The sequence below is a fragment of the Gymnogyps californianus genome, chromosome 2, assembly GCF_018139145.2.
Source record: "Gymnogyps californianus isolate 813 chromosome 2, ASM1813914v2, whole genome shotgun sequence".
Classification (NCBI taxonomy): Eukaryota; Metazoa; Chordata; class Aves; order Accipitriformes; family Cathartidae; genus Gymnogyps; species Gymnogyps californianus.
This window is the reverse complement of record NC_059472.1, coordinates 59,904,641-59,920,087: the sequence shown is the minus strand read 5'-3', so window position 1 is coordinate 59,920,087 and position 15,447 is coordinate 59,904,641. Positions and strand designations below refer to the sequence as shown.

General features: G+C 38.5%; 1 protein-coding gene across 1 annotated transcript in view; it reads left to right on the top strand.

Annotated features, from left to right (window-relative positions):
• Window positions 1-244: 244 nt before the first annotated feature.
• Window positions 245-15,447, top strand: part of LOC127029978 (cadherin-19-like) — a 61,582-nt gene continuing 46,379 nt past the window's right edge. The window contains exon 1 of the mRNA XM_050915865.1: window positions 245-293. The gene's annotated coding sequence lies outside the window, so the exon portion shown is untranslated. The remainder of the gene's footprint in view (window positions 294-15,447) is intronic.

Below are 15,447 nucleotides of genomic sequence, written 5' to 3'. Positions count from 1 at the left end.
AGATTGCCTTTTCACAAAGCCTGTTCGGTCTCTATTTGATCCTAGCTGCAAATAGTTCAGCATCCAGTTTGATATCAATATTTGAAAAAAAATGGAGTGGTGTGATCCACAGATAAAAATGCCCTCTTTTCCTGTTTATATGAACCAACTGGATTTGTATAAGATAACTTTTTTTTTCCCCCTTCTAATTCTTTTTAACAGAGAAAGATATTCCTTTGAAGCATTTCAGAGAATTTGATCCGCTTGGATTTTTTCAACTTTGAAACAGCTCGGAGTTCAACCATTTCCTCAAGGTAAAATAATTTTTTCAAGCAAATTGCAATTTTAAGCAGTAGTACTGTTCTATTTATTTATTTTAAATATTGCTGTGTGCATTCTGTAAAAATCACCTGACATCAAGTAGAGAAAATGGCAAGACATCCCAAAAGGCAAATTCAAAAGATCTAAAATCCTTTGTCTACTCCCTGTTCTAGCTGGCATGTTACCTCTTTTCTTTTGGAGGTTGTGTGTGAATGTTTCATACATTTGTTTCCTTTAGTTTTATCTAATCCTTCTTGACACTATTTCAGCAATGAGTCAACACATTAGATTTATTGGTTACTCTACAGAGCAGAGCTTATTTTCATGTTCTACTAAGAAATCTTGAAACCCTTGTATTTATTTGTTAGGAAAACTATACTTTCTATCCAGTGGGGAATTTTTGTTTTGTTTTCACATTGCTATGCTAACAGTCTTAGCGTGGATAACAGCCCTGGCCCCATCCCAGAGAGAAGGATTTCTGTGCCGTCCTTAAGATTCCACAGCACCATGCCAATACCCTGTTCCTGTTTCTACTCCTTTGTTACTGCACAGCTGCAAGGGTGAAATAGTACAATAACATAATCAGCATTAGCGACATACATTTTGAGTCATATTTCAGTCAAGGGCAAGGAGGTCACAAAAGTAATTTGAAGGAAAATGAGAGGGAAAATGTACAGAATCTACTTTCCTGGATGACAGTTTTTGGTAATAACAGCAACAACTCAGGACTACAATATTTTTAGTACTCTTTTGTACATCCTTCTCTATAGCAAAACCTTGAGACCAAGGAGTAATCCTGGTTTATCTCTACACAAATTTTCAGCCGGTTGTCTAAATACTTTAATCTTAGGGCTTTTTAAACAAAGCATTAGTGAAATTATGATGCACTACTGAATGAAGTTTCAACCCAAGGTAATCGAGAACATCTCTGTATTTTGCAAATACCCTGCATTGGAAAATACCCTTCCATTCATTACACTGGCATATGATGTCCTTTGTGAAAGCAGTTAAATATATTTCTGTGATTTAGGCACTGATTTTCAGAGTGGCCTTTTAATTCTGGAGGACAGATATTTGCTTTAAAATTAACGCTTACTGTTGAAGGCTAAATAGGCTGTAGCATGCACAATGCAAAGTTCATATGATATGTAACAGCCTTTGAGGGAAAAAAAACCTAATGAAAAAAAAAACATAAAAACTCTTTTTATATCAGAAGTCCTGAATTATAGGACATCTTCTAATAAAAAACATTTTCCATAAGAGACCACTAAAAAGTCAAAATGTGCTGAACAGTAGTGGAGGTTGGAGAAGGGAGATGAGAGGAAACCTATCATTAAGGCAGCTGCCTATGTTATCTCACAGCTCCTAAGAGCTTCCTAGACAAAGCAAAACTTACCTAAAATCACAAGAAAACCCCAACACTTCTATTATTGTATGGGACAACAAAAGAAATTTACGATAGTGGTGTATCAGGGCAAATCGTGCCTGACAAATTTGGTGGCCTTCTACAATGGGGTTACAGCATTGGTGGATAAGGGAAGAACAATGCATGTCATCTACCTGGAGTTGTGCAAAGCATTTGACACTGTCCTGCACAATATCCTTGTCTCTAAATTGGAGAGACATGGATTTGATGGATGGACCACTCAGTGGATAAGGAATTGGCTGGATGGTCGCACTCAAAGAGTTGCGGTTAACAGCTCGATGTCCGAGTGGAAAGCAATGATGAGCAGTGTTCCTCAGGGGTCGGTATTGGGACCAACGCTGTTTAACACCTTTGTTGGCGACATGGACAGTGAGAATGAGTGCACCCTCAGCAAGTCTGCTGATGACACCAAGCTGTGTGGTGCAGTCAACATGCTGGTGGGAAGGAATGCCATCCAGAGGGACCTTGACAGGCTTGAGAGGTGGGCCCGTATGAAACTCATGAAGTTCAGTAAGGCCAAGTGCAAGGTCCTGCACATGGGTTGGGGCAATCCCAAGCACAAATACAGGCTGGGCAATGAGTGGATTGAGAGCAGCCCTGAGGGGAAGGATTTGGGAGTATTAGTGGATGAAAAACTGAATATGAGCCAGCAATTTGCACTTGCAGCCCAGAAAGCCAACCATATCCTGGGCTGCATCAAAAGAAGTCTGGCTAGCAGGTTGAGGGAGGTGATTCTCCCCCTCTACTCTGCTCTCGTGACACCCCACCTGGAGTACTGCATTCAGCTCTGGGGCCCCCAGCATGAGAAATACATGGACCTGCTCGAGTGGGTCCAGAGGAGGGTCACGAAGATGATCAGGGGGCTGGAGAACCTCCCCTGTGAGGACAGGCCGAGAGAGTTGAGGTTGCTTAACTTGGAGAAGAGAAGACTCTGGGGAGACCTTATAGCAGCCTTCCAATACTTAAAGGGGGCCTACAGGAAAGGTGGGGAGGAACTCTTTATCAAGGAGTGTAGTGATAGGAAAAGGGGTAATGGTTTTAAACTGAAAGAGGGTAGATTTAGATTAGATGTAAGGAAGAAATTCTTTACTGTGAGGGTAGTGAGGCACTGGAACTGGTTGCCCAGAGAAGTTGTGGATGCCTCGTCTCCGGAAGTGTTCAAGGCCAGGTTGGATGGGGCTTTGAGCAACCTGGTCTAGTGGAAGGTGTCCCTGTGCATGGCAGGGGGGTTGGAACTAGATGATCTTTAAGGTCCCTTCCAACCCAAACCATTCTATGATTCTTTTCTATGATTCTATGATCTGACTGTTCCTTGTTTTCTTTCACTTTTGTTAACAATCTTCTTTTTATTTCCCTGAATAGTTTTCCACATCCTGTTGCCTTTCATGCCATTTATCCACTATTTAGAAGTCCTGGGCAAGAATCTATAAAAGGACCCAAACCACCTGGAATGATAGGAGATAGCTGGCATGACACAAAATGTAAATCTATTGATAAAGTCTGATAGCATGATGAGCAGTGGAATTCCATTCAGGGAGAAATATAGGTGTCAGTCTGCTCTTTGAATTAAATGTGCAGGGGAAACTTTCAGGTTCAACATCCTGCTGAAAGCTGGCACTAGAATTAAAATGCAAGAAAAGAATGAAATAAAGCAACATAAAATACAATAAAGCTGTAGTGGCAATTCCCATCCGGGCTGTTCTTTTCACACTTGCAGGATTAAAACGAATAACTGATGTACTCAGGAATCTCATGAAAAAGAGCTACAGAATTCATTAATCTAGGGAATTAAATTATATAGAATTGGTTCTCTAAGACATTGAAGGTATAGGTAGATTCGATGATTAAAATGTCCCTATCCATTTACTAGTGCAAAGTTCCTAAAGAATGTTTATGATATTTGTAATGTTTACCAATGCTATTTAGGAAAGTTGCAGTGCAGCAGGCCTGGTTTACGATTTTAATCTGCCCGATTGCTAAATGTTGCATAAAGCAGAAGGTGTGGGGAAGGATGGCAGAATTAAGCAGACAGAAAAAGAAAACTGTAATTGTTCTCAGAGTTAGTGGGTGATCTCAAATCAATTCAAAGTAAAAGATTTTCAGTTCGTGATCAAGGAGCTGTGAAGCAGGGAATTGTCTGAACTAAGCAAATATATAATTATTTTTTATTACTTAATTTTGTCACATCCATCTTGACACCACCCAGCATAACAGTTGACTATGTCACACTCTTATTTTAATCCAAAAGAATGCAGTGCCCCTAAATAAATCACGCTGCCCAGGACAAAATTATGTGATCCATAACCCATTCTTCAAGAGGCTTCTCCTTCAGTCTTGCTCTTCCACATGTTTCTTGTTACCTGAGCAGTGCTGCTGCAAATTATATCTGTGGACTGGGAACAATAACAATTGACCCCAGTCCTGTTGTTTTCACTGGACTGCAAAATTCAAAGTGTGCTGTCCTCTGTTACTGTTAAATCCACACGGCTTGAACAACAGCTCAGTTTGGGGAACTTTTTTGAAATAAACTCTTAAATTAATAACATACCTCACAGCCTCTCTTAACATGGAAAGCACTACTGTTACCATACCCTGGTTTCTTGTTCCTTTTCATTCCCCTTGACTTTTTGATTGGCTTACTATCAAACATACAACTACTTTTGAGACAGCATGGGGCAATCAAAGCCCATTTTTCACTAACTAAGGAGCTGACACCTATTTATTAAATATATATATAATCCATTAACGGTGGACTTTATAGACCTAAATAATTTAAGACCATTACTGTCTGCAGGATATGAGTTCTGGCTTATATAAACTAGTGAATTAAGTCCTTGTCCATTCAGTTACTATGGCAACTTTATGGACTTCCCAGTTTCAGCTGGCTTACAATGAATTAAAGTCAGAAACTCTGACAGACTCCTGAAAGAAGGGGGATTGTGTGGATGAAACCAGCTTTAAAGAAGTGAGATATCCATAGAAACCCATTTTAGTAATTTCTTTTGTGAGAACTTATTTTGGGGGCAAATTTAAACAATCTGATTTAATGAATCATACCATCTTTGAGAGGTCATGCATATTCATGTTTATATGCATTTAAGTTATCCACTTGGCTGCGTAGGAACTAGAGAATGCTCTCAAGTCTGATGAAGGAAAGGAAATGTCTACAAAGCAGGCATGCTGATAGCCAGGTCCAAGGCCAAGAAGTTGCTTGAAAAGTATCCACTCATTTCAACGGACTTTGAAGTGCTATGTCTTCACTACAAATTTTCATGAGCCACTGTGAAGGGATGAACTTTGAAAGAAGTACCCAAAGTCTTACACATCAATTTCACAAAAAATATGCCTATCTCCATGAAGAGGTCTCCTATCTCCTATCCTGGGATTTTCTTAAAATATTACTTCCTACAGGAAACTCCCCCACTCCTCTCACAAACATAGTAATTAATGCAGTGAGGGATGGGAAATAAAATCCACGCTTGTTTTTCCTGCTCTTCTCCATGAGCTGCTAGCTGAATTTACAGAGACATATAAAAGTTACCAATATAAATGGTAATAAAATTTACTGAAATGATCATGACAGAAATAGTCCTGATCATATTTTGCCAACTAAACACCATAAGTCTCTAATTTTTATAGGCGAGTTTCCAAGGTCAAACAATGGTTATTATCTAGTTGCTTCTATTTAAGAAAATTAATACAGATAATGGTATGAATTTAGTCATAGAAAGACAATTTTACCCATAATATACCTTCAAGTTTCATTTAGTTTGGTGTTGGTTGGGTTTGGGTTTGTTTTTTTTAAACTTTACCTTGTTACTTTGTTTCTTTATTCAGAAAATTTATTCAGGAAATTAATATTTTACCTTTACACATTCTTATTTAAAAGAAAAACAGAAATCCTGGAGCTGTTAGCTCTTCAAACATGCATCATCTGTGGATAAGCTTACTATTTGCAAAGGCCTCATGTTTCTTCCTTAGTTCAACTCCCAAGCCTTCCTCCTTTTCAACACAGTTCTTCATGGATCTTTGAAATCTTCTCAGACTACTTCTGCCTTCCATAAACTTTGCTCCTTTCTTGACTGCAAAACTTCTTTTGGTGGTACACGTTGTGCCATTTCATCATCAAGGTCTGAAAACAATAACATCTATAATCTTCTTAATCCATTCTCTTACCTCCTTTGTTCTGGAGAAACCACTTTGACCATGCAACACATCACACTAATGTCACAGCACAAATACCAGCCTTTGGTGGTTTTAATATTCTTTTGAAACAACTGGGAGAGTACTTAATACTTAACAGAGTGCTCTGCTGCTTTCTAACAGACATGGGGCTCTTGCATTGAATTTCTACAACCTACAGATTTCAGTTGAAAGGACACAAAACCATTCCAGAAGTAATATTTCTGAATAACTTCAACTGAGGTAAACTGGATATATTTATAGATTTTAGCTAAGTCTGACTTTTAAAGCTGAGGAGAAAATCGAAACATGCCAAGGACCTGCCTGCTGGTTTCCACAGCCCTGCTCTACAGCAGTGTGCACAGACCAGGAGGTAATTCATCCTGTGAATGTCTCCCGTGCACTGAAAGGCCCCTGGCCCAGCACACCTAGTGCTCCTTTCCACTGCAGGTCTGACTCCATGTCTAGCTTCTTTCTTGCCTAATCACTGCATGAAAATAAAGTCTTGCATTTTAAACACCAGGTTCTTCTAGTCTCTCACTTCTTGTCACCACTCAGCATGATTCCTACCCTACTAAAGTCATCTTAGCCAGGATTTACTTTTAGTGTGAACTCCTATTTCTGCCTCTCTCCTCCACTTGCTTCTTGGCTTAAGAAGCTTCTTCAGGTGAAAGAAAAAGTAGGTGATGAAGTTTAAAAATGTTGAGTTTGATCATGCATTTTAACACTCTAGTAATACTTAAAGTACTGAAGATACCTGCTCAGATGGAGATACAAAAGCTAAGGCTACAAAGTACATAAGTGTTCTTGAAACAGGCAAAATTACCCTCTGAATGACTCACAGGGATTCTGGCTCAACAATATAATACAGCACAATTTATTTTTTACAATAGGTTTCTATGAAGTAAAATATCAAAAGAAATCCATACAGAGAGGCCTGACTGATTGAGAGATAACATGGAACAGAGAAGCACCAGAGGCTCACACACGTAACAAGGGGATAATGACACACAAAGATTAAAGAGAGGTAAAAAACTTGGATCAAGATGCAATAAACTGTTATGGCAGATGAGTTACAGTGGTGGAGACAGAACTGATGGATGAGTAGGTAGTTCATCAATCTTAGGTGCAAACAGAAAAACAGTTTTTAAATGAAGAATGGGAAAAAAGTGGGGAGGGACCCTCAGTGCCTCAGCTTCTCAGTGAGAAAGGAGAATTCAATGTAGGCTAGGAAGAGGAAGAATCATGTTGTAGTAAGGTAAAAACTGGTTGGAGAAAGAAAGAAATGAATGAAAAGTTAAAAAAAAAAAACAGAACAGAAAATATGGAGAAATAACAAAATATTTTGCCAGCTTCAAAGAAAACTGGGTGTCTGGCTTTCTTCTATCAAGAGTATTAATCCAGAAGATAAGTAAACTTATCAACTAACAATAACAATTAGCTGAAATAATATCAGCTGAATTTTGGGGGTTACTTTGAAGTCTTTAGCCATATTGAATTTTTAATCCAATTTTCCACTGCTCTCATTGTTTGTTTGTTTGTTTTTCCTTTTCCCCTCTAAAATAGTGTAATACACTTGAAGAATTACCAGAATTTAAGGACCTGAGATAAAAGTGTGTTAAAAAGGCAGCATTTTGCCAGAAGTATGTGTGGGTGTTCAAGGCACAAAATAATAGCTAGGAACTTTTCAAAGGCTATTTCCTACATAGATGAAGTACCTTACAAAAACCACCCAAAACCACAGTACAACCTGAACAATGACTTGTAGAAAGGCAAGTTTCAACACAAATTCTAATGGTGTTCCTGACTTTCTGATTAATGGATTTTTAGTCAAAAGGGAATTTATAATTAATAAGAATGTCCCAAGGTATCTTAATTCAATTTGAGGTGAGGACTATGTTGAATGATAATGGAAGTATAAACAGTATTTTCCCCCTTCATTTTGCAGGAGTAGATATGTTGCACGTACCAAGTAGCAAGATGATAAGACAAAGTAGAATTTTATTTTATGGATAATCATGAAAGTAATGGACAAAATTTATGCTCTGAGATATCACAGGAAGAAAAGGCGACTTGACTATGAAGAGTGTCAAGACTTAGGTCCTGGATACAATGCAACTTAGATTTTTTATGTTTTTGGGTTTTTTTTCCACCTGAAACTATTCTCTGCTGTTGTGTTAGAATAGAGGAATATCAGAGGGGTCTAGAGTAACTCATATCCTTTAAAAATAGCTTTAAAGTCAAGAATTTTTGGAGGATGAAATATCAATAGCTAGAAAAGACATTCCAGGTTTAGGATTTTTTTTTTATGACTCTAACAAAATGTGATTTCATTAAAAAAAACCCTTAAAAATATGCACAATTTGCAAATCTGATGGGGTTTGTTGGACTATACCTGGAATATTTTTTCCACACCTTGAAATAGAACTGAAAAGAAAAGAAATCTTTTTTTTTAAATCTTTGACATGAAATTGATTATACAACACCCTTTATTGGCCTGTATGACCTAATGCTCTGTTCCTATTCCTGTTCTGAATACCTTGGTGCCTGGAAAGTTCTTACAAATTTTAATGGAATCAAATAAGAGCCACATTGGTTTAATATATCTTTGGTATATGAGACAGATAAAAAAAGGATATTAGCCTTTAATGTAATTGATAGAATGAGTGAAGAAAGAGGATAAGATACGTTCCTGGTAGCGGAGCAGAACAGTGAAATATTAAAAAAAGGAATAAGGGAGAGACAAGCCTCTGCTCATTGAGATCTAAGCAGAACTGAAACTGAGGTTACTGCATTGCAGGACATAATGGAAGATTCATCAGCTGAGAACTAGACTAAGAGAATAAAAAGGCAAGAAACAATATTACATTTTTAGCAAGTTTGTCAATTAAGTCTCTTCCATCTCTACTTCTCACTATTCTGAAAACTACAAATACTCTTCAGTTTGTTGTCTCGATCAAAAAGCAGGCAAATTCTACCCTTTCCTGTCTGATATTATTGCAACCTTTCTGAGGGAGGTGCATTCTTTCAATATTTTTCCGACTGACTTCCACTGTGGTGGTGCACAGAGTGCATGTATGTATGTATGGAAGAGACATTGTCTGTTCATGAATTTAAATTGCCTCTTTAAACTGTATTATGTATCAGAGTAAATTTTCTAACTTATAATGAAAAGTCTTAATACTGTTAAAAGTAATTGTTCCCTGCTTTATTTACCTTAATGTGGTTTATTAATAAACAGAGCACAAAGTGAGTTAATGAAAATAAAAAAAATTTTTTTTTTTTCCTTACTTTTTTTCATGTGAAGGTACTGTTTCTTTAATTGCTTGTGGGGGACTGTTTGTATGATTATTTACTTTACAAATGAGTCCTGGTAAGTTTCCTCAAATATAAGCATTTGAATCTGATTTCAGTCCAGTTTCCCATTGGCATAGACTGGATGATTTCATTTAAGGGTGTTTCTGATTTACCTCATTTTATGTGGAAAATTGACTTTAAAGCAAAAACCACCAGTTTAACAATAAGTCAAATTATAGCAAAAAGCATCTGCTTAACTGAAATGTTGAAGCTTCTTTTTATCCTTGTGCATTTCATGTTTGGGGGAATTAAATCTCCTCAGAAACCATGGGAAAGGTGAATTCATTGCACTATAAGTTTTAGTGTATACAAAAAATAATTATGAATGAAAGCAAAAAAAGGAATCTGAATTCTAAAGAGAGTTTTGGAGCATTTCATGAAGTGCCTTCCTGAAAATCATTTGGCAAACAGATTCAAGTGTGAATCACAGAATGTGGCCCTTTACATCGTTATGCTGACAAGTGGTTCTTCAGTACTGAGTGGTATCCCGCAGAGCCGAAAATGTTCCAGTAGGATTTGCCCAGTGAATCAAACATCTTGTAATTGGATTTGCTACTTCTCTACAATAAAAAGCAAATGCCAGAAGGCAAGAATTTCTGGTTTTACTGTGTACATGTGTTAGTCTTTTTAATCAGCAAAATATTTATGCTAAAAGACATGGGTTTAGTCATAATTTTCTATAGTGTAAACTATCTTAAATATAAATAATAGTCATAGTTAAGGAAAGCTACAATTAAAACTAAACATTTACTTATTTTTAGTGTAGAGAGTGCAATGTACCACAACTACTGGCATAACTGAATCTTTTAGCATCTCAGCATCTGTTTACTAAATTGATTTTTTCATCAGAATAAAATTGCTGGAGCTATTGAATGACTGCAGAAAATGAATGTATTTTTTCATAAAGTTAAGTCCTAAGGTAAGTGTTTCAATTTTTCTTTAGCTAGGAAGCATCTCGACTGAAGTAGGATGTAGCTGTATGGCAGAATAGTCTGTGAAAAAGAAATAAATATAATCATTAATTTACCAGTGTTCAGACAAGAGACACAGATATTCCTACTTCATTTTTCCTTTCTTTTTCTTCCTTACAAGAAAGTGAAGTAAGAATATCTGTGTCTCTTGTCTATGAAACTATTCACCAAATAACTTCTATTCTTCAGTTAGTAACATGTGGAAAAGCTATGCTTCCAAAAGAAGAGAAGATGCCACACCAACCAGGGAGAAATCCTAAAGGTTTAATTACCTCTGGGGAATCTGCTGCAGCTCTGTGTATGTGTGTCAGTGTGAAATTCTCAGTGATACCTGCTGGTCCCTTTGGGGGATTTCAGTAGACTCCAAAAGAAGAAACTTCTAATTTTTATTTTATTACTTTCTGATGTTCCAGATTTAATTTTAATATTATCTTGGTTCAGCTGAAAAACAGCAACACAAGCACTTACAGGGAAAGTTTAAAGTAATATTGGATTGCCTTTGGCTCCACCCATATGCAGTGTTTACCTTAACCAGCACTCCCAAAGGTCACCTCTGCAGAACGAAAGCAGTCTGGCAGACTCATGCTCACCAGAAGTTTATTGTTCCCTACACACTCTATTCTGTTGGTGGAAATGGTGTGGGTGACTCTTTCTTTGTACCCAGAGACTTTTTAGATGGGTTGGGTCATCTTTACCAGGCTGTTTCTAAAGGAGCTCAAAGGAATTGCAGCAAGAAGACTTGGGTCTCCTTGTGCCTCGGGCATGACTGAAGTGTTTGAAGCTGCACTTCCAGCTCTGTGTAATATGATTGATAAAAGTGAGTGAAATAATAATTTCATGTTTCCAAAATCATGAGAATCTTTGTCCACAGAATCACAGCAGTGGCAGCAGTCACCTAAGAGAAGTCAAACATAAGAATGCTGAACCAGACCCAGAAATATTGAGCTGGTCTTAGCTACATATATCTCCAGCAAACTGCAGATCAGCCACCCATTGCTCTTTTCTAAAAATACTGGTGGAACAGGGTTGAAAAAGGCAAGAGACTGGCTATCTCATCTTGTATGCTCACATCCATTAGGAAATAGGTATTGTGCAGCCAGTTTTATATGACAAAGTTCAAACGGAATAGAATAGCACCAATAGTCACAGGCTTTAGTTCAGAAAAAGGCTGTTTCTCCATGTTGGTTTACTCATGTCTTTTGGTGATTAATATAACTCCACTAAGGGAATGAGAACGACCAAAGATACTGTGGCATGAGGCTGTAAAACATAGAACATGTCACCCCATCCTCTATACTATCTCCTTTGGCTTGTGGGCTGAACAGGAAACAGCTCTACCACTTGTTTTCTTCAGTCACTGCAGGAAATCTCATCCTTCACCTTTGACCTCTTTCCCCTCATTTAAAGTAAATGTCCTACATTTCCCTACAAATGTCCTACATCCCCCTCCCATTTAATGGGAGATATAGGATTTGAAGAAATAAATATCACAGTTTGATACTGTAAAAGATGTTTTGAATCTCTAGTATGGACAGACTTCTGGCTACTGCTTGTCATGCTTTGAAGACTCAGGGTTTTGTCATCTGAAATGGCATCTGGGTTTTTTCTACAGTGCCACAGATATTCTAGTAAAATACTGGAGTCATAATATGTGTTAATATACTACCTGGAAGGATAGTCAGTAAACCATTATAAAACAATAGGAATGACAGGATTTCTAGTCAGTCAGATCTACACTGGTTAAAATCCATAGACTTAAAGGCACTAATCAACTAACAAGTTCATTTCTCTAAAGCTGTTTTGTCCATGTATAACTGACAGATAATTACTCTGGCAATTCTATATAATAGTTTGAAGACCTTGCCTAATAGTACAGTAGCATATTTACAAAATGAAGAAAATTATGTACCAATTAGAATGAAGTGAAATTTATATCACATTCATAACATCTAAGTAATTGCTGTCCATGTAATTGAAGTGCTGGGTGAATAGTGGAGACACATGCAGCTGTACTGCGTTAATATGCACCACCAGTCAATATAATTTGGTCAAATGTCACATCAAGATGTGCATTAAAGAAGACATTTCTCAGGCTTAAGTAGTAGCTTTTAAAATAGCTAGTTGTACAACAGACTACTAAGACTATTGTGGATATAGCTCTAATTAATTGACTGAAGACATTATTACATTTTAGACGTTAGTTCTGATAGCCACAGTATAATTAAATTCAGCATACTTGTTAGATGTAGCAGTCCAAATTTATTAAAAAAAAAATTGTGTGAAAGACTAGAAAGTCAAAAAAGACTAAATTAAAATATTCAGATTCAATACAAATAATAGCTAAAACTAAAACAATATTAAATGCTAAACTAATCATAAAGAAAAGAAATCAGGCAGATAGATAAACATAAGCTGAGAGGCATTATAGAAAAGGTGACCTGAGCTACAGCAGGGATAATATCAAATTTACCCATTCACAAAAATGAATCAATCAATGAATCACACAATATCTATGTGTGGCATATGACGACTATGATATTCAGTAAATAATGAAGTTCATATAGCAAAATAAATTCTTGCAAATTTTAGTCCTTTCTTCCCACTGTTGCTTTATCAACTCAGTTAAACATTACTGTCACAATAGTGAGTTCTACTGTGCCAATCTGCAATCGTAGTTATCAATGGAACAAGAGGGCAAACCCAGCATACTTGGAGCTAAATATGCCATATTTATTCCTTAGGGGTTTAGTATGCCTTTTTCTAGTATCTCCAAATAAAATACCTAAAATACACGAAGAATGGAAAACTTACATAAAAAAATATCTTGGCACTGATTGCAAAAGATCAAATCGCAGCTAAAAATCAATGAAAATGGTAATGAAGAGTTTCTAACACACCAAACCTGTAAAAAATATTATCTGCCTCTCTGTAAAAATCAGCAAAGGTAAGAAGCAGCAAGAATAGCAGCATGGTCAAACTCAGACACAAAAAGGAAGCCTACACAGTGTGGAAGCAAGGACAGATGGCTTTGGAAGAATACAGAGAAATTGTCTGAGCAACCAGGGATCAGATTAGGAAAGCGAAAGCCCTAATAGAATTAAATCTGGCCAGGGACATCAAGGGCAACAAGAAAAGCTTCTATAGGTACGTCGGTGATAAAAGGAAGACTAGAGAAAATGTGGGCCCTCTCCGGAACGGCCTACAAGAAAGCTGGAGAGGAACTTTTTACAAGGGCATGTAGTGATAGGACAAGGGGTAGATGGCTTTAAGATGAAAGACAGTAGATTCAGATTAGATGTAAGGAAGAAGTTCTTCACTGTGAGGGTGGTGAGGCACTGGAACAGGTTGCCCAGAGAGGTTGTGGATGCCTCGTCTCAGGAAGTGTTCAAGGCCAGGTTGGATGGGGCTTTGAGCAGCCTGGTCTAGTGGAAGATGTCCCTGCCCATGGCAGGGGGGTTGGAACTAGATGATCTTTAAGGTTCCTTCCAACCTAAACGATTCTATGATTCTAAGATTCAATGATTCTATGATTACGTCCACCACTTTGCATAATCTGGATGATTTTATCATTGTTCTATATAGATTTAAAAAAAACCCACAAAAACAAAACAAAAACCACAAAACATATGCATTAATTAAACTAGTTGATATATATGTAAAATCATAGAATCATAGAATCGTTTAGGTTGGAAAAGACCTCTAAGAACACCAAATCCAACCATAAACCTAATACTGCCAAATCCACCACTAAACCATGTACCTAAGTGCCATATCTACACATCTTTTAAATACCTCCAGGAATGGTGACTCAACCACTTCCCTGGGCAGCCTGTTCCAATGCTTGACAACCCTTTCAGTGAAGAAATTTTTCCTAATATCCAATCTAAACCTCCCCTGGTGCAACTTGAGGCCATTTCCTCTCGTCCTATCACTTCTTACTTGGGAGAAGAGACCGCCAACCACCTCGCTACAACCTCCTTTCAGGTAGCTGTAGAGAGCGATAAGGTCTCCCCTGAGCCTCCTTTTCTCCAGGCTAAACAACCCCAGTTCCCTCAGCTGCTCCGCATAAGACTTGTTCTCTAGACCCTTCACCAGCTTTGTTGCCCTTCTTTGGACACGCTGCAGCACCTCAATGTCTGTCTTGTAGTGAGGGGCCCAAAACTGAACACATTATTTGAGGTGTGGCCTCACCAGTGCCAAGTACAGGGGGACGATCACTTCCCTAGTCCTGCTGGCCACACTATTTCTGATACAAGCCAGGATGCTGTTGGCCTTCTTAGCCACCTGGGCACACTGCTGGCTCATATTCAGCCAGCTTGTCAACCAACACCCCCAGGTCCTTTTCTGCCGGACAGCTTTCCAGCCACTCTTCCCCAAGCCTGTAGCATTGCAAGGGGTTGTTGTGACCCAAGTGCAGGACTCGGCACTTCGCCTTGTTGAATCTCATACAATTGGCCTCAGCCCATGGATGCAGCCTGTCCAGAGCCCTCTGTAGAGCCTTTCTACCCTCAAGCAGAATATCACTCCCGCCCAGCTTGGTGTCATCTGCAAACTTACTGAGGGTGCACTTGATCCTCTCGTCCAGATCATTGATAAAGATATTAAACAGAACTGACCCCAATACCGAGCCCTGGGGAACACCACTTGTGACTGGCTGCTGACTGGATTTAACTCCATTTACCACAAGTGTTTGGGAGTGATCATCTAGCCAGTTTTTTACCCAGCAAGAGTACACCCATCCAAGCCATGAGCAGCCAGTTTTGCCAGGAGAATGCTGTGGGAAATGGTGTCAAAGGCTGTACTAAAGTTGAGGTAGACAACATCCACAGCCTTTCCCTCATCCACTAAGCGAGTCACCTTGTCATAGAAGGAGATCAGGTTAGTCAAGTAGGACCTGCCTTTCATAAACCCATGCTGACTGGGCCTGATCACCTGGTTGTCCTGTATGTGCCATGTGATGGCACTCAAGATGATCTGCTCCATAACCTTCCCTGGCACCGAGGTCAGACTGACAGGCCTGTAGTTCCCCGGATGCTCCTTCTGGCCCTTCTTGTAGATGGGTGTCACATTTGCTAGCCTCCAGTCAACTGGGACCTCCCTGGTTAGCCAGGACTGCTGATAAATGATTGAACGTGGCTTGGTGAGCACTTCTGCCAGCTCCCCTGGTACCCTTGGGTGGATCCCATCCAGCCCTGTAGACTTGTGTGTGTC